The sequence below is a fragment of the Dermacentor variabilis genome, chromosome 4 (assembly GCF_050947875.1).
Source record: "Dermacentor variabilis isolate Ectoservices chromosome 4, ASM5094787v1, whole genome shotgun sequence".
Classification (NCBI taxonomy): Eukaryota; Metazoa; Arthropoda; class Arachnida; order Ixodida; family Ixodidae; genus Dermacentor; species Dermacentor variabilis.
Window position 1 is genome coordinate 60,785,061 of NC_134571.1, and position 18,890 is coordinate 60,803,950.

An 18,890-nucleotide genomic window follows, 5' to 3' on the forward strand; every position below is an offset into this window, starting at 1 on the left:
TCAGCATCACCGCTCCCACGGTTACTTTAGGTTCAGCCCAAAAGCGGCTGTCACCTTGCATCACGCGCGTCGATGTTCTGAGTTTGCGCAGGCGCCCCCACCGCCGTCGCCGCCTGCAAGGGTGACATCTCCGAGGCGCGTCCGCACTCGTAGAGCTGGTCCCGAACCTCGACACGCATTGATTCGCGCCCTCGCAGCGTTCGCACACGAGGAAGTAAACACGCCACGCAAAGCGACAAGGTCTGTCCAATGAGTGGCCCAAAAGGAGGGCCCAAGGCCACGGCTCGGGACCGCGAGCTGTCAAGGACGCCGGACGACGACAGCAATGGCACCGCGACAGCGCGAGCGGCGTCGTCGCTTCTATAGCTCGTCGGCTGCCGGTCGCGTCAATGGAGTTGGGCTGTTTGCTGTACGCACTTTCAGATCGATAGCTCTACTACTCCGGGTACAAAGCCAGAAAACACCTGATCTGATCTTCAAACTCAGCCAAAGTCAAACTGGGACTTAGCCTCCCACTACCGGCGGCTGCTGCGTACGCCGCGTGGGCCCCCATATCTTGAAAGCGATCTGAAATGTTGACAAAGTGCGAGGTCCCGCGGGCCCCATCTTCAAAGCGATCTGCGATATGTACAAAGTGCGCCGAGTGCTGGTAGCGTCGTATGCGCTGTACTTTCGACGCTTAGTTCGCGTTGAAGCGAGACGCAGCATGAAGGTCAATTCGCTCGCTGCTGCTGCCGCGCCGAGCAGCGTCTGTGTCCTTTCCCGAAGTAAGCAAAATCGTGCTGTCCTTCGACAAACTTGCTTTTACCGCGTTCAACCACGGTAATTTTTCACGTTCCAAGATATATTTTCCAATAGCCAGTTGCTGCGCTCGAGTTATTACAACGACGGTTGTCGATTAACTATAGTGCATTCGGTGTTCATTTGCAGCTGAGGGCTTACACAGCCTTGGATAGGCTTAAACTCTCCTCACTCATTAGAGTAGACGACAACAATTCAGCTAACCCTCCCCGCGCCCCTCCACAAAAATATATAAATAAATAAAAAAGAAGGAGAATAGGGCTTCTCTGGACGATTAATCCACGCGCGTTGGTTGTGGTTTCCACAGCGTCGCTCTTCAAAGAACTGAAGCCGCCCTTCCGAAGTCACCCTTCTACAACTCTCCAACGAAATACAGGACTTCTTACCTCATAGTTTTGTGCATTATTCCAAGCTCGCGGCGATCTTTATGATTAATTGTGAGGGTGCCCTAATTACATAGCACAGAACGTAAGCTTCATAAAATGCATCTCCACCTCCTCCTTTTTCTTTGGGTACTGCAGGAAAGAGATGACATGACATGTATGAAGGTTAGTCATGTCGCTCCCGGTTAGGTTGGTAGCAGCGTAGAAGGAGTGCGCAAAAATAAGAAAAAAGAAAGAGCGGAAATTGACAGAAAGTGGTACGCCTGATGCGACAGCGTTCGCTGCGCATTCAAATGTCGCCGCACAGTCCGTCGTCCTAGAGAAACGCGCAGCAGCACTGTAGTACTTTCTGAGAGAGTAACGCTCGAGAGAACAGACAGCTTCATTTAATTCTCAGAGTCGCAGTTAGAGTTCCAGCTTTCTCTCGCGCACATTCCGCTATAGCGACATTCTAAACCCGCTAGAATCTGTGAAATATTCGGTAAGAAAAAAAAAAGCACTTGTAGTGTTTCTGTATAGGCGCGTCTGAGAAGCTAAACAAAATTTGGCAAAAATTTACGAGAAGCCGGAATTTGTCAGACAGAGAGAGAGAGAAAGTGGAGAATAGGCAGGGACTTTCTTTTTCTGCCAAACGCACCGCGTTTCTGGGCACCCTCTAGCCCTCTGCGCATGCGCCGTCGAAAGCGGGACAGCATGACAGCAGCAGCGCCAACGGCGTGAAGGCGCCTCGAGCGTCCACTGCTATCGCAATAACAAATGTAGGACTATCTCATTTATGAACGAAACTAGGCTATTGCAGAAGCTGCAACTGCGCGAAGTGCCATATGCTCATAGAAAGTCGTCACCAATAAGAAAGAAAAAAAGAAGAAAATGAATAAAAATGCAGTTTCTCCCGAAGGGCGAAGCACTGACAGCGATAGCAATGCTTATCGTTGCGCTTGACCTCCTTGGTCGGTGCTCTAACTATACGCAGGTATACGTCTATACGCGCACGCGACATATGCGGGCGTGTCAAAATTTCTGGCACCTTTGAAAGCTTTGACACACCGTCATGGGCATGTTTTGGCAACGCAAAAGCGCCACTGCGCCGCCCGTAAAGAGCGGCGCCAGCGAAATTGCATCATTTTCATATTGTGAGCATTGAAAATATTTTGCACTTACTTAGAGGCTGAGAAGACTTGAGATAAATGTCATGCGCTGTGAATGTGTAATGTCGAATGACTTCCGCTTACGGCTTGCAATTCTAAAATTCTGGGGGAATAACTTAGCCAAGCACGAGTAAGACTTGGGTTGAGCAAAATTTGCGGTTAATAGTAAGTACAACGTCTACCTTGAGTATACGACATGGACGAATATAGCGCATATACATATACATAAATATCTGCAGAGCATCACGACGACCCCTACGGCGAAAATTCGCCAGGCGTGTCAATTAAATTGATACCGCGATAATGGGTTTGCGAGTATGTGACATTGAAATGTGTGTTGCCCGTGGTAGAAGAGAACGTTTCGAGAACAAGGACCAGAAGGCAAGAAAATATTTATTTAGACCATGAAATGTATTGTAATCAGCTCACTGAACGAGGCTCAAGAACGCAATTACACAGCATGGACTATAATTAAAGGGGGGCGAACACATTTTTCGAATATGAATCGAATACGAATATTAGGTTTCGGATACCGAATGGAATATCGAATAGTCAAGCGCAAACGCAAACACTTACAGCAGGAACATTTATTCCGGTATAATTATGTGCCACGCCTAGAGTAGTGCGAAAAAGGCAACTAACTATATCATATACAAATGATCAGTCTTAAACAGAAGGTTGCTAATTTGTTACAAAAAAAAAAAAAACTGCGCAAGTTATTCTCTCAATCACTTTTACAGCCTGGTTGAAAACAGCCGCTTCAAAATGAATGCCTGCTATACGACTAGATAGCTCTCTAAAAGTGCCAAATAAATGATTGCTTAAAAATATACGAAATCGAGTAAAAAAAGAAAAGAAGAAGAAGAAAAGGGTATTGAAGAACTTGTGTGTCGTAGCCACATGCAAAAGAATTCGTCGCAAGTAAAACAACTCTGGTTGTAGCGTATAATATAAAACTGCTACATTACTAGACTGCCAAAAAAACTAAATGAGAGAATACAAACATTAACCATAGGTTTTCGTGTAGCCTTCCGCTGCAAAAAGCTAAAGCAAGGCTTGCATTACCTATTTTGTTTCTGCATTTCTTCGGAAACTTTTGTCGTTGTTTAACTTGTGATCATTTGCTATACTTTATTTAGAAAACAGAGAACAGTAACACAACTTTACCACTCGGTTGTCGCGAGTTATTCTGTAACGTTTTAATATTTGGAAAAAGCGAGTAGTTCCTCTTTGAATACAAATAATTAGTGTGAGATATTCGACTCGTGTTCGAAGCTTCGATATTCGCCAACCCCAAACTCTTAAGAAGCTAACGAGGTACTTATTGAGCAACTGTCAATATTGCTTTTTGATGGAGACGTGCAGGCTTGCCACACAGGTTACTGAAACATGGAGTGAAATTCAGCTACGAGAAGCTGAGCCATGCAGGACGCTTAACGAGCCGTCAAGCAATACTTATGAACGCCCTCCGAGTGTAGATGCATAAGCAAAGTAGGGAAGCATACTGTGTGAAACAACCCCACCCGAGACAATAGCAAGATCATATACATTTTGTGACGAGCGCGACCTCTATTCTTTGTTTTTTTTTATCGCAATACAGCCATTGGGAACCTGCGTACCCACTCTGAGTGGATTGATAACATATTGAGAAATACTTAAAAATAAGTTAAGTTTCATTAAGTAAGACAAATATCGACTTGTAGAACTCCTTCATCATCAAGTGACCTTTAGCGAAGTTTTTTTTTGCATAATCACGGAAACTAAATAGTTGAAGAACTTTAGCGAAATTCCACCATTGTGAATTGCTACCGTTGCGTGGAAAACTTCAGCTGAACGGACGCACGGCCGTTCTGGAGCGGCCCGTTGATTCCTTCCTGTTTCTGTTAATGAATAAAACGATGATAGATACGATAAATATCCTCTAGTGGATGTTTACTGTTTCGCAAGTATTTAGAACCGGCGGCGGCATCATTATTGTCCTCACTGCATACACATTCCGGAATGTGTTGCAGTTGGCATTTCTGTCTCTTTTGCAGAAAAACGCATCGAAACGTGAGAGAAATAAATTATTTATTCGGCAACAAAAACGTGGCTCCTGTCTACATAGACAACACGATGGCAAAAGGGACAGTTACTTGACCAGCAACAAACTCGACAGTACTTACGAGAAGAAGTGACGATAGAGAACGACTGTGTTTTCGTCTGTTCCACTTTTCTGTAGCTTTTTAATTTTGTGTGTACACAGTGATCGCGTCATCCTTCGGGATGGCGGGCACACGTCCCGTGCATCTTCCCGTCGACGCAGTTGACCCAGCTGCTGCTCGGCCGGCTGATGCCTTCTGTGCTACGGCCGTCACCGACGTGGAACTTCCAGATTCGGCAGATGACTCCACGGTGACTGAGATGGATTCCGACAGTAACAGCTTCACGCCTGTTGAATCGCGCCGCCTGAAAAGGAAGCTGCGCCGGACATCAACAGGTGGTGAGTCGACTACAAAGACTGTTGACAAACTTGGCGCGTTACGCCGGACATCAGCAGCGAGGGAGTTGCCTACAGAGAATGTTGACGCACCTGACGGGTTCTGTGTGGCTTTCGTAGCCACAACGGAGACGGCTAATTTGAATACCATCAACAGACAGCGGCTGTCCCAATTCTTCGACCAGCTGATTCCGGGACAAGTCCAAGAGGTCAGAATCAACGCTTGGAAGAATGTCCTTACGGTAGATGTGAAATCTCGGGCATCCGTGGACAAACTGAAAGAAATTGGAGTGTTAGGCGGTATGCCGGTCCGCCCCTATCTCTCTCACGGAAAACGGACTTCCGCTGGAGTTATTGCAGATGTAGACCCTGAAATAAAGGACAGCGACCTGCGGACACTCATCAATTCTACGGCCAGGATAGTCGACATTCATCGTTTCGGCCGATCACAGTGTGATAAAGTAGTTTTTGAAGCCGACTCTATCCCATCCCACGTCAAGGTGGGCTATGTGCGGCATCCTGTCCGTCTGTATGTTCCCAAGCCTGTTCAATGCCACAAATGCCACAGGATTGGCCATGTGAGTGCTGTTTGCAGAAACGAAATATCCTGCCGTCGGTGTGGCGGATCATACCAGCATGACACTTGCAAGACGGAGACAGTCAAGTGCACCAACTGCTTCGGCGCTCATGAGGCGACGGCTAAACACTGTCCCAGGATGAAGAACGAGAGGCTCATCCTCAAGAAGATGGTAAAAGACAACTCAAGTCATCAAGAAGCGGCCGCGTCTATTCGTCGCCGCAAACGTCGTTCCCGACGCCGACGCCCAGAGTCACACGTCACTAGTCTGTCTCAGCCGCCGTCACAGCAACTCTCAGGTCCGTTGCCTCAGCGTCTTGAGCCGCAGAATAAGACGCCGCCTGCTGCAGCGCCCCATATTACCACGGTGGTTCAGAAAGATGCGGGTACATTATCCACCTCCTCTGATGTGGAATGGCCTGCTCTGTCATCCAAAGTCGTCGAACCAACGCGTCCATCATTCCGTGCCGTTCCAGCGGACAATAAGGACAAGCCGGAAGGCCAGCAGGTGAACGTTCTTCTGAAACAACTCTTACATTCCATGCGCACGCTGCTTTCAGGCCTCAATACGCCAACAGCAAGGGTTGTTGTTCAGCTTTTGGATGCAATTGAACCGCTCTTGGCGGCACTGCAGTAATTCATTATGGCGCTATCCCACAACCCCTCCTCTGTGTCGATGCACATACGTCGCTGTGTAGTGATGCAGTGGAATGCCCGAGGCCTGCGTGGTCGCCTACGTGACTTCCGACAGCGCGTCCAGAAACACCACTTCCCCGCGATTGTTATATGTGAGCCCAACATGCCTTCTGCTTTCCGCCTTTCTGGATATGTATTGCTGTGGTCTCGAGAAGCTGATGAAACCAGCAAGGTATTAGTGTGCATACGCCGAGATATTCCACACTACCGCCATGCCCTCCAGCCCCATAACACGAACCACTACATTTGCCTGACGTTAACGCTTAGAGGACGGGTCTTCTCGATACTCGGCGGTTACATTCCACCCAGAGATCACATTGATTTCTCGTATCTGTCCTCAGCAATCCAGAGTTGCACAGCTCCCCATATTATTGTGGGCGACTTCAATGCTCATCACCCCCAATGGGGAAGTATAGTAATGAATAACCGAGGCAAAGCCTTGTCTGACTTTATGCACTCACAGGATTTCGTCAATATTAACGATGGCTCTCCTACGTTTCTGCGTGGCACGTCCTACAGTAGGTGCTTGGACCTGACGTTTGTTTCCTCACGACTACAGTCTTCTATTAGATGGTTCAGTGATGTGGAAACACATGGGGAGTGATCACATACCAACGTATATCTGCGTAAAGTGGTTCGCACCTACCACTTCGTCTCATGTGCGGTGCACAGACTGGCCCACTTTTAAGACATTCGTGGAGAATTCCTGTGCGAATCTCGAGTCACCAACCCAAATAGAAGACTTGATCACGCCCGCCCTTGGTGAGGCCACGCGGAACATATGTGCACCTACACCGGGGTCTCCTATCGACGTGGAATTCGAGAGGTTGCGCGCAGTCCGACGGCGCGCTGAAAGGAAATATAGAAGGACGAAATCCACGTACGATCTCGCCCTTTGTCGCCGAGCTCAACGACAAATAAAGCACCATCTCGAGAAATTAGGAAGGAAGCGCTGGAGAAAGCTCTGCTCATCACTGGATCCTCGCAAGCCGCTGTCACGTATTTGGCATGTAGTCAGGAGCCTACGTTTTCCCCCACAAGAAAGGTACCCTTTCAGAGCTCTGGCCCTTTTCCAACGCCGCAATGATGTAGAGGTAGCGGACGACTTCTGCAAAATGATTGTGGGCACAACTCAACCAGCCTCAATCCAATTCGAAGTTTGTGCGCCACCTTCCTCAAGTGACTACTACGACTTGCTCTTTACGATGCCCGAATTAGAGGCTGCTCTTGCGTCGTGTCGGCATTCATCTGCTCCTGGCCCTGACGGGATCTCGTACTCGTCTCTATGTCACCTTGGCAGGGCTGGTAGCACTGCGCTGCTCAATTATTACAACGACACATGGGTCTCCGGTATTGTTCCACAGCAGTGGAAGATCAGCCGCCTGGTTGCTCTCTTGAAGCCTGGAAAGACTCCTTATGAGCTTACCTCATACCGCCCAGTTGCATTAGCCAACTGTGTTGGAAAAGTTATGGAACGAATGGTCCTGGCGAGGCTCGAATGGTTTCTGGAAAGAAATAATCTTTATCCGAACATGATGACCGGTTTTCGGCGGGGTCGTTCTTCAATTGACAGCGTCATTGACCTCGTTACGACAGTGGAACATGAAAAACGTCAACGCCGACTCGTCGCCGCTGTTTTCTTAGATATCAAAGGGGCCTACGACAACATCCTTCATGAAGCCATTCTCGATGCCCTAGATGACTTGGATATTGGCCTCCGGCTCTACCTGTGGATTGTGAGCTACCTCAGCGGCCGTTTCGTTTACATGTCCACGCCTGACGGAGAGACTAACCGTCATCAGGTATGCCGTGGAGTTCCTCAGGGAGGAGTTCTCAGCCCAACATTATTTAATGTGGCACTGATTGGCCTGGTGAGCGAACTTCCACCTCAGATCCACATCAGTGCATATGCAGATGACATCTGCATCTGGGCTTCTGGTACAACACGCCCACAACTACGTGCGAAATTACAACGGGCTGTGTCATCTACTTCACGATACATACGGCGTCAGGGTTTGCGCTTAGCTGCCGAAAAATGTGCTGTGGTTGCATTCACGCGCAAATCCGTCTGCCGCTACCCGATCTCCATTAACGGTGTCATAATACCTTATGTCTCTCACCACAGATTCTTGGGCATTATCATCAACCGCGATTTGTCATGGACGAGGCATGTTAATATGTTGAAGCAAAAACTTAATCTGTTTTGCCATGTTCTTCGCTTCGCAACAGGCATCAAATGGGGCCCCACGGAAGGCTCATTACTAAGACTTTATCAGTCTCTTTTCGTAGGCTACATTCGATACAGCCTTCCGATACTCTCAAACTTGAGCATTTCCTGCTTACGGACATTAGAGAGCGTCCAAGCGCAGGCACTCAAAATATGCCTCGGGTTGCCACGGCGTGCCTCCAACAAAGGCACAATTGAGGAAGCCCACGTATGCCCATTATCGATATACCTGTCCCACGAACCACTTCATGTGTATTTACGCTTACTGACACGACACCATTGCCATCCATTGACGTCGGTTCTACATGAGCGGCCGGACAGCAGTTTCACAAGTGCACTCCGCTGCCATCTACCCCACACAACATCAGGCTAGGCCCTTCCATATCACCCCGTCAAACCACCATGGGTGATGGTTCAACCTTCCGTATGCGTACATGTCCCGGGCATACTAAAGAAATCATTGGTTCCCGTCAGTGGACTACAACAACTTGCTCTCGCGTACATCTGGTCAGAATACCAGACATATGTTCATGTTTACACAGACGGCTCCGCGTCACCAAAGGCATCGACAGCAGCTGTGGTGATACCAGCCCAACAGATGACTCGAGGTTTCATACTAGACCATAATTCTACATCAACCGCTGCAGAGCTTGTGGCTATTCGGGAAGCGATTCCCCACATCTGTGGAAAAAGACCTCAAGAGTGGTGCATTTTCACGGACTCAAAACCCGCGCTGGAAATTTTGGGATGCTTCCTGCGTCACACCGCATATCAGGTTCTGGCACTGCAGATCACCGAGCTACTTTCATGCGCTCAAGAAAAACACCACCGCATAGTGTTCCAATGGATCCCGGGACACTGTGGGCTCAACGGTAATGAGATGGCCGATGCTGCAGCAAGACGCGCCCTCAGCAATGGCCTGCGAACTGTAGTGCCTTTCTCCAGACCGGACATCACATGCCTCCTGTAGGAATTAATGAGGAGTGCGACGAGAAGATACTTGGCCCAGCCAGACGCTCGTCACGTCCGCCTTAAAAGGCTGGATCTCGATATGAAATTTCCTATTCTGCGTAGAATTCTACGCCCTCATGCATGCCTGATACACAGACTGCGATTAGGCGTCGCCTTCACGCGCAAATATTTGCACATTATTGGACGGACAGACTCCCCGGACTGTTCAGTGTGTGGTACTGTAGAGACTATAGAACATATGTGCTCGTGGTGTGCCCTGAGTATGCGCGCGAAAGACTGACAATGGCAGATACATTGAGACATTTACAAAATAGACCACTGTCGGAGGACCTCTTGCTAGGCGCATGGCCACAGAGTTGGCAGACGACAGAGACAATGCGTGCATTTTCACGTTTCCTAGGTGGCACGGGTCTGGACTCACGCCTGTGATACCAGTTGTGTAATGTGTGCACTTCGTTCCTCCCATTATCATCCCCCATTGTGACCCTTTTTCTTCCCCTTTTCACCTTCCCTTACGAGGAGTAGCCGGCCAGATGCTCCAATATCCAGCCGACCTCTCTACATTTTCCAATCATTAAAATACTCCTCCTCCTCCTCGACAGTACTTACGCTACACCGTTGTGAGCGACGGTCCTCTCTTGATGAGGTCAATCTCTTCCTTGTGTTGGCAAGCAAGGACCGCAGAAACCTCTGTGAGGAGGTTCACTGAGTACGGCGTGCACATAGGCTTCCTCTGGTTTGCAAAATGGCCCAAGTTAAATGCGGTCGGCTTTCTGCCCCAGTTTTACTGCCTCAGCAACGCCTCCACAGTGTTGCGTAGTGCGTTGTTTACGTAATGTGTGCACTTTGCGGTTAAGACAGCTATTGACACTTGCAGTTTCCTTGTTTTTCTTGCAGCATGGACATTTCGGGGGCGCAAACCTTCTACGGTTACTATATGCCGTGAGGCAAAAAATTGAGTCACCTAAGTACCCTTGCGCGCTTTGAATGCGAAAGCCTTAGGATTTGTCTGAGTTATCACCTTAAAATTCCACCTTGATCAACCTTAGTCGACCTTGTTCTATTTTGTACCAACCTTGATCCACCTTGCTCTAATTTGCACCAACCTTAATCCACCTTGACTTAATTTGTACCAATCTTAAGCCACCTTGCTCTAATTTCTACCAATATTAATCCACCTTAATCCACTCTTTCCACCTTAACCCACGTTAAGCCACCTTAATCCACTTTAATCCACCTTAATCTATTTCTAGGGGCGGGCCACGGCGTCTGTTTGACGCCGTGGCTGTTCACCGTGGGATTTCGCAGTGTGAGCTGCAGCGGGTGCAGCGCCGGGAACGTGACGTCATCACTTGGTCACGTGTTTTCTTTTTTTTTTTTTGCCATCCGATGCTAATGCCGGACGCTCGCCGGATTTTCCGTTTCATGGGGCATATAAGGCTTTCACCTTAAAAACGACGGATACGCGGCCTGCGTCGACTTGCGTCCGCTCGCATCGTCCGTGCTTCTGGCGTCTCTGTACACCTTATATCACTCGAAACAAATTCTTCCGACTTATTTAGGCACCGTCGTTTGGTGACCCAAGAGGAAGTGTTTTCTTTTAGTTGGTTACTTAAGAGGCTCCTAAACAGATGACATCTTCTGTGGTATTAGGAAAAATAACTTCTATGATACCAAGGAAAATGTGTCCGAACAGTTCCGGATACGAGCTTCCTTAGCTTGGAGTATTTTCTGTAGCGTTTTTGTTTGAAGTGGGAAGTGCGTACGACGGACGAAGGAATGTTGCCGTAGACAACTAAGTTCTTTCGTGATATGTTCACCGTTGTAGCAGGACCAGGTCAGTGGGAAACTCAAGGAAAGGGACGCCGTCACATCTTCACGTGGAATCGCAGAAAGGGACGTAACAGCCAACAACTTCTGCGCGGCGCAATCATCAAAACAACAAAGCACGAAATAAGCATTAACCTAAGTGTCCACACAAAAACACCCCATGATGTTTTCGGCACATAGGCAGTAAAAAAGAAATATTCTGGCTTTCCCGTAATCGAGAGTAGATGTAAGCATGAAATGGCAACCGGCAAAGCAGATTGGTTGGAGATTGGTACCTGGCTTTTGAACGTCGCTATCGAAAAAAAAGAAGAAAGAAACTTCAGCGTACTTGAAGTTACAGTTTGAGAGTTATTGTGAACAAACATTAGGAAGTACTCGGAAGCAATATCTTTGGTAACTTGTTCGGGCAGTAGCTAGTGTATGTAATGCGGTCCTGTACAAAGAGTAGGGGGCCAGATAGCGCATTTCTTTTCTTTAAATGGCATCCTCGACAAATCGTACTGGTGCGCCCCGGAGCGCCCTCGCGTGCCGTTTCAGTCTGCCGACTGTCGGTGACAGCGTTTTTTTCTTCGTGTCGGCGCCTCTGTGACACTTTACCGACGCCGCCCTCTCTGCCGACTGTCGGCGTCGGTACAATGTGACAGAGGCGCCGACACGAAGGAAAGAAGGCTGTCGCCGACAGTCGGCAGACCAAAATCCGTGTCGTGTTGGCCTAGTGTGAATGGGCCTTAACCAAATGAATACTCGCGACACTTCGTTGCTCATCTTGCAAAAAGGCAGCAACACGGACCGTACCTCTGACGTGTCTTATGAGGCGCGGTGTAGCTACGTTCATTTGGCGGTGCGCGGGGAGCTTACCAAGTTAACGAAACAACCATGAGAACACCAAGATGTAGGTGGCTGTTTCATGACCTACATGACACGCATATCATGACATTCATGTCGTGACTTATTATTTACATTCTTCATACACTCTTATCATACAATGATGGTAGATACCAAGTTGGCGAAACGACCATGAGAGCACCAAGATGTAGGCAGTTGTTTTAAGACCTATATAACACGCATGTCATGACCTACCATTTGTGTTCGTCATATACTCTTGTTACACTATGCTAATTTTGGTGCATACCAAGGCGTAGGCGGCTGTTTCGTGACCTACATGACATGCATGCCATGACCTGTCATTTATGTTCGTCATACACTCTTGACATACTATGCTAATTTTGGCACATACCAAGAGGTGGGCGGCTATTTCATGACCTACATGACTCATCATAATCATCATCTACTACTACTATCATTTATGTTCGTCATACATTGTTGTCGTACTATGCCAATGTTGGTACATACCGAGTTAATGAAACGACCATGAGAGCACCAAGACGTAGCAGATAGATAGATAGATAGATAGATAGATAGATAGATAGATAGATAGATAGATAGATAGATAGATAGATAGATAGATAGATAGATAGATAGATAGATAGATAGATACTGTCAAAGTGGCAAATCGCCAAGGAATGCTTCGCATTTCATACAGCATATTAGCGTCCCTGTGCATCCTCCCTAAGAGAGCTGAGTGACCGAACGATATCCCCAGTGGACTTTCTCTTCTTCTTTCAATCTTTCCCTCCCCTTTTTCATTTCCCCAGTGTAGGGTAGCCAACCGGGCTCATTCCTGGTTAACCTCCCTACCTTTCATTTATCATTTGCTCTATCTCTATCTCTTCTCTTCTCTCTCTCTCTCTCTCTAAGAGACCAAAATTGCGCAAAAGTCCACAATTTAGTTCCAAAGCTATATGGTAAAGCCACTCCTCGCGCGCGCAAGAGCAAAGTGCACTGACGCTGTTCCATTTCTTTATCATGTTAATCACGTAATGTCATGCCTGAATGTCATTCTTGTAATGCCATGTCATGCGTGCAGATAATTCGTCATGTCATGCATACACGCCATGCATATCATGACATGAACATGACATGTCATGTTCTTTCTACGCGCTACATGATACGTGCTACATAAAGGTATTTTTCCGAGCGTGAAAGAAGCCCACGAATACACGCAAGATTGCTGCGCGACTGGCCGCTCGAGGCACTTTGCGTGTATTCGCGGGCTTCTTTCACGCTCGGAAAAAAACTTTTATGTAGCTCGCAGTAAGCAACTCAAAGCTGTATCGAAAGTTTTTCATGTTGCTCTACAATTTTCTCATTGACACTTTTCATCTAATTGTAATAATTGAGAAGTTAATTAAGTCAGACTAATGATCTAACGGCGCAATGCCAAAAATAATCTCAGTATCTCGATGCGACGACAAACAAGATTGCCTTAGTTTTTGCCCAGCTACGCAGCATCTGCATATTTTCTTGTGGTTTGGCTCAAGTTAAGTGAAACATCCTGTGTATTCTGTGAGTGCACTAATGGTGGCCCAAAGAACAGGCCTATGTGAAGGCACACAATTTTGCCTGAAATCTACAGACAATCTATGGACTATAAAGATTGGCCTTTATAAGAATCCATATTGAGACCTTGCGATGTGCAATGGCTTTGCTTTGAAATAATCCGCACGTTTGATCAGCGTGGTTATCGTGCGGCGTCGAACCATCGCGCCAGCGCCGGAAATGCGTTTCTGCTTCAAGAAACCCTTGCGAATGTCAGCAAGACAGCGGCAGAGTAAGCAAGTCCTCAAAGTGTGTCCGCGTTCTGACGTGCGCGCACGGTTATGCGATCTCGCGTAGAAAAGAAACAAAATGCGACGCACGGTCGTTTCGAGTTTTACGCATGTGCTGAAATGGATGCAACACGCAGTCAACTCGCACATGCGACGACGCTAAATAACGGATACGATTGCGCGGAAGACGTGTCGCCGAGACGCTCTTCATTGACGGCTCCAGACACACGGCGTGGCAGATTTACGCCGCGGAGGAGGAAGGGAAGAGAGAGAGGGAGAGCTTTCGGTTATGCTTTCGCTGCACGCAGCTCTATAGCGCGAGGCGACGCCGCGGGTCACCGGAGAAGAGCCGCGGGTGACGACACACATGATTTCTCGGAGCGATTTGCTCTTTCTTAGCCGCGCCTGCAGCAACGGAGCGTGCAGCTCCTCGGCTGGCACGGTTTCCCCTTGCCAGCGCGATTGCACAAGCGTCTCGGCGGGCTGCTGGAGGATTCGCGAGCGGTCGAACTTCCGACATGTATGGGCGGCAGCGGTTGCCATCCGCGCTATGAGCCTACACGAGGCTATCGCGTGAAACTTGTGACTTGTTTTCCTTTCTGGTGGTAGTAACTGGGTCACATAACGCAGTGGGCACCCTGGGAGCGTGTTTGTACGTGGCTGATGGCTCGCAAGCTGCCTTTTTTTGTTGTTTTTGTTCAAGGCATCGCCGGCCTTTGATGAGTGCTTCCGTGGCTACGGGGTTTTCACTCGCCCCAGAGCTCGTTAACAATAAGGGACTATGGGTGTACCTTCAAACGGAATCGGCGGCGCTGGCTATACGGGTGTGGGGAGGCGGGCACCTCCTACTACGCTCACTCTTAACCGTTTTGCACAAGGCGCTCAGCGAAACTAACAGAGAGTGCTCGGGGTTCTCGGATGGTTCTCGCTCCAAAATGAGTCAAATACTGCTTGGTTCGCGTGATCTGACGATAAGCGGCGTGTTCAGCACAACGTGGCCGATGACTTCGAGAGGATCAAGTTTCTCAATTCTTCTGGACAACAGATGCGTCATACGACAAGGAAATGTTCAGCTTTAGCGGTCCCGATTACCGTAAGCTATTCAACAACGCGCGCACAACTTCAACTAAAGCTTAACGACAAACATTTCTGGCAAGGTGCTTGATGGCTTAATATATAGTACTTATTATGGGCGAAAAGCTATAATTTCTGGCGACAACACGAACCTCGCGGCACGAATTAAGCGTGGATTGAGCCAAACGACTGTATAGTGTGCGCCGCATAGGTTTAGATAGGCCGTTTTCGCTTTCTGCACTTGCGGACGCGGCCAGTTGAAATGTCGATTTGAGGTGCAAAGCTGAAATGCAGGGAAAAGTGAGCGCAGCTATACTTTCGTATGAACCGAGAAAAAAAAAATGGATTTATGTTGCAGGCGTTTGGCGCGCTAGAAGCACGTCACTCGTCAGCCTTCTCGCGGTTATTTCGGTCGGTGCACTGACCTTTTCCTGCCTGGATCATTAGAGTCCTTCGAAACGAGCTTGGAGGGTTAAACTTGCCTGCGAGCTAGTGTTCGGGAGCTTGTAGCTTCGCGACAGTTCCTTAACTTTGAAGTGCTGAATGCTGGGTGAGTTAGTATTCCATACTGACGAAGAAGATTCCTCGTCCCTTGTTTTTCACGCTGTTCTGCGTCAGTATTTACGGAACATGGCTCGAGAGGCAACTGAATTCCCTGCGCGTGTGATAAAAAATAACGAGCAAGAGAGAGAGAGAGAGAGAGAGAGAGGCGTGAGTCTTAATTCGCACTGTTCGCACAAATGAGAAGGGTGACTGTACGAAAACATTTGACAAGTACATGCCGATTATGTCACAACAAGTATTCGAGGGTAAAGGATACATCACCATGTCACACACGTGTGATCACCATCACCATCACCATGTCACACAAGCGTGATCGAAGTCGTTAGTAAAAAAAAAAAGAGAGGAAAGACAACGCTAAAATTTCGCGTCTAGTGCTTTTGTGGACAGGTGGCAAGTTTCTGCACTGCTCGCTTGACCGAGTTTCCACTTCGCTTTTTGTTATCAAATTTGATAGTCTCTGTCTCATTCCGAGCACATGGTCGTGAGGTCGATTTTCAGCAACGGCGGTTGCGTTTGAACGAAAGTTGAACGCAGAAGCTATATAGTGTGCCCAGATGTCGGTGCTTGTTGAAGAAAACAATATGGCAAAAATGTATTCTTAATTCCTTTGCTGCGGCGCCCCTTACACCGTAACTGTAGCTTGAAGCCGTAACAGTCAGCACGAGACGAAATTATGTTAATTTCTACACTAATGTTGCCGTGGATCGCACCCAGCACTAGTGCTTTCCGGGGCAGTCACTCTGCCAACCGAGCTAATACGGACTCCAGTAGATAATGGGACGAAGGCGCCTTAATCGACAACTAGAAGCACTGGAATAATTAATAATCTGCTATATCGTACTAATGTCAGGTGGATTATAACTTTCCTTTCTATGAACTCAATTATGTATGTCTAAAAGTCTCGCAACACTGCTTGTAATGCTGCACTTCGCTTCCTACCCATATTCGCGTCACTCCTGCGCTGTACAATATGCCTTCAGCGCGGGAAAGCCACACTAGTGCGTCATCTTCCCGCCGACCGCGCTTATGGAAGAAGCTTGGCTGCAAAAGGTTATTTCAACGGTCGTCAACGTGATTGCGATCAAGTTACACGTCGTGGGAGATGCTGTGCAAATTCTACACTCATGTGCCCATCTTTCAAGAAAGAATGTCGCGCTTCGATGCGGATTCCGAGAAGGAGGAACGTGCCTGTGAACAGCGGCGAAGCCATGGTCTTCCCTCGCAGTTCCCGAATAGGTAAGTGCGCGGTGGCGAATGCCCTGTTAAAAGGTTTTAGATGATACTGGCCACCTGGTTAGCGGTAGCATTCACGGAACTACAATGCGTAGCTATAGGCGGAGAGAGTCATTTCGGCGGGAGGCTTGTAAGTGTCGAACCGCAGAACGTCCCGATTTGTACAGCATCCCGACTACACATTTGGGGCTGTATACAAAAAAAAAAAAAGAACATCCGAAGGACGACCTCACCCCACAGTGGCGGCTATAATGCCAGCAGAAGACGTCCTCACCTTCGTTACGCACAGCGCACCCTTCTTCTTCCTCCGCCGAAGGGGGCAGACGAGCGTCAATCCTCAGAGGAGACCACCGGTCGTTGTCGGCGAGTCGCCGTCATCGTGAGACCATCCGCGCGTCTCATCATCACAGCCGGGCTCTCCTCCCACAGAGCGGGTAAACACGAAGAGTCGACAAGTGAAAGGCAGCGACGCCAGCGGCAACAGCGCTGGCAGGCCGCTCTGAAGCTCGCCGATCAGCCGCGTCTCGCGCGAGGGGTGAGTGACGCGGTCCGCAGCATCCGGCGGGCACCCCAGCTCGAGCCTTCGTCCGCTCCGCTTCTCTGGACACGCAGCAGCTCGGCTTGCGTTGCGACCAGCACGTGGCGAGGGTGTGCGCGCGGGAGGGTCGTCCCGCCAGCCCGCTGTAGCCCGCCGTGTGGCGCTTCGGGGCGAGACTGATTTTGAAGAGGGAGGCGAGGGTGCCTTGGCTTGCCCTTTGCTTGCCTCCCGGTTCTAAGAGCCCGAGGCACTTTCTCCTGGGTTTTCTTTCCTTTCGTTTTTCTTGTCACGATGTTATTAAAGAGTATGTCTCGCCCCTCCAAGACGAGCGCCCTGTCTCTCTAAAGGGAGCAGCGCGGGCACAGTTATACAGTCTTGCGGGTGTCCCGTTCAAGTGGTATTTACTGCTACTTCGTTACTTGCCCCGGCTTTTCGAGTGCAAAGAGTCTCGCGTCTTTCGTATCTGTGCCAGTGAGCCTAAGAACACGATATTCATGCGGAAGGCATGTCTTTAGGAGGCCACAATCTGAAAGTGCTTGCTAGACCGAAACAAAAATAAGGGCGACTTTTAATCTTTAATTTACTGAGAAAAGGCGTCTTATTCCTAAGGCGTATTGTCCAATATGAAAAAAAGAAAAGAAAAAGAAAACGCATACAAAAGAGCCAGGAGGATTCAACGCATCATACGGAGCTTGATCTCACTGTTGGTCTAGCTTTTATTTCCGGTTTTCTTCGACGCCCACCGAATACTTTTCGTTCCTGCTGAGACAATGCATAGCACCCTGCTGTTGACCCAAGGTTGCAGTGAAGAATCGTGAGAAAAACAGAGTACGAAACGAGGACATGCACGTCGGCGTCGATATCAACTTTAACGATCTATCCGCCCGCAGAAAAGAACAAAGGTTGGCGACAACGTGACAGAGCGTCCTGCATCTGGCTTGACTGTTGCCTACGATTTGCCTATATTTCTGCAGGATGTCATCACGATGAAAGACGGTAAACGGGGAAGTGGTGTCAAGAGAAATAAAGGTATCTTCGCGCTTCTTAGCCTAGGAGGTATTCCTTTAGAGCCAAGGATATGCACAGGAGCTCTACAAGGCATGGTCCAAAAGAGCCGCTAAATAAGCAGTCAGACGGAGACGGCATATTATACTTACCCAAGTCAATCAAAGCAACGCTACTTCTCCGCTAGTCAAGGTTAGGTTCTGAATAAGGGTTACGGGCCCTTCTGCTAGAATGAAATAGCATATAGAGTGAGTGAATGAAAACTTTATTCTAAGTGTCCGGCTATTTGGGCGGTGCGGGGCCATAAGCACCCCAGCGTAGGTGACGGCCTCGAGTCCTTGGACACGGACGGCTTCCGCGGCATGCCTGACGGCCCACAGTTGATCAGCGAGGTCATATACAGCCGGGAATGTCTTGTATCATCGTATCCTTTTTTAGAGCGTTTTCAGCCTTTCCATAACCTACCTTTCCTTCTGAGGAAGGAGTTCTTGTGGGGCTTATTAAAATTACGCTTTCTTTTTCTAAGAACCTCCGGCTACGCCCCCGGTGGAATGTTAATATATTCAGTCTGAATACTTTTTCCTCCCGGTACGAAAAACCCTCTCTTTGCTCTCTTCCAAGGATCTCTCACTTTGATTACCATTAGGGGCAGCGCAGAGCAGCGTCGATAGCGAGCGACGCACACTCGCTGTCA

The 18,890-nt window shown here is 48.5% G+C and overlaps 1 protein-coding gene across 1 annotated transcript in view; it reads right to left on the minus strand.

Annotated features, from left to right (window-relative positions):
* Window positions 1-17,289, minus strand: part of LOC142579247 (proton channel OtopLc-like) — a 35,355-nt gene extending 18,066 nt beyond the window's left edge. Inside the window, exon 1 of the mRNA XM_075689267.1 lies at window positions 16,928-17,289. The gene's annotated coding sequence lies outside the window, so the exon portion shown is untranslated. The remainder of the gene's footprint in view (window positions 1-16,927) is intronic.
* Between the last annotated feature and the right edge of the window lie 1,601 nt (window positions 17,290-18,890).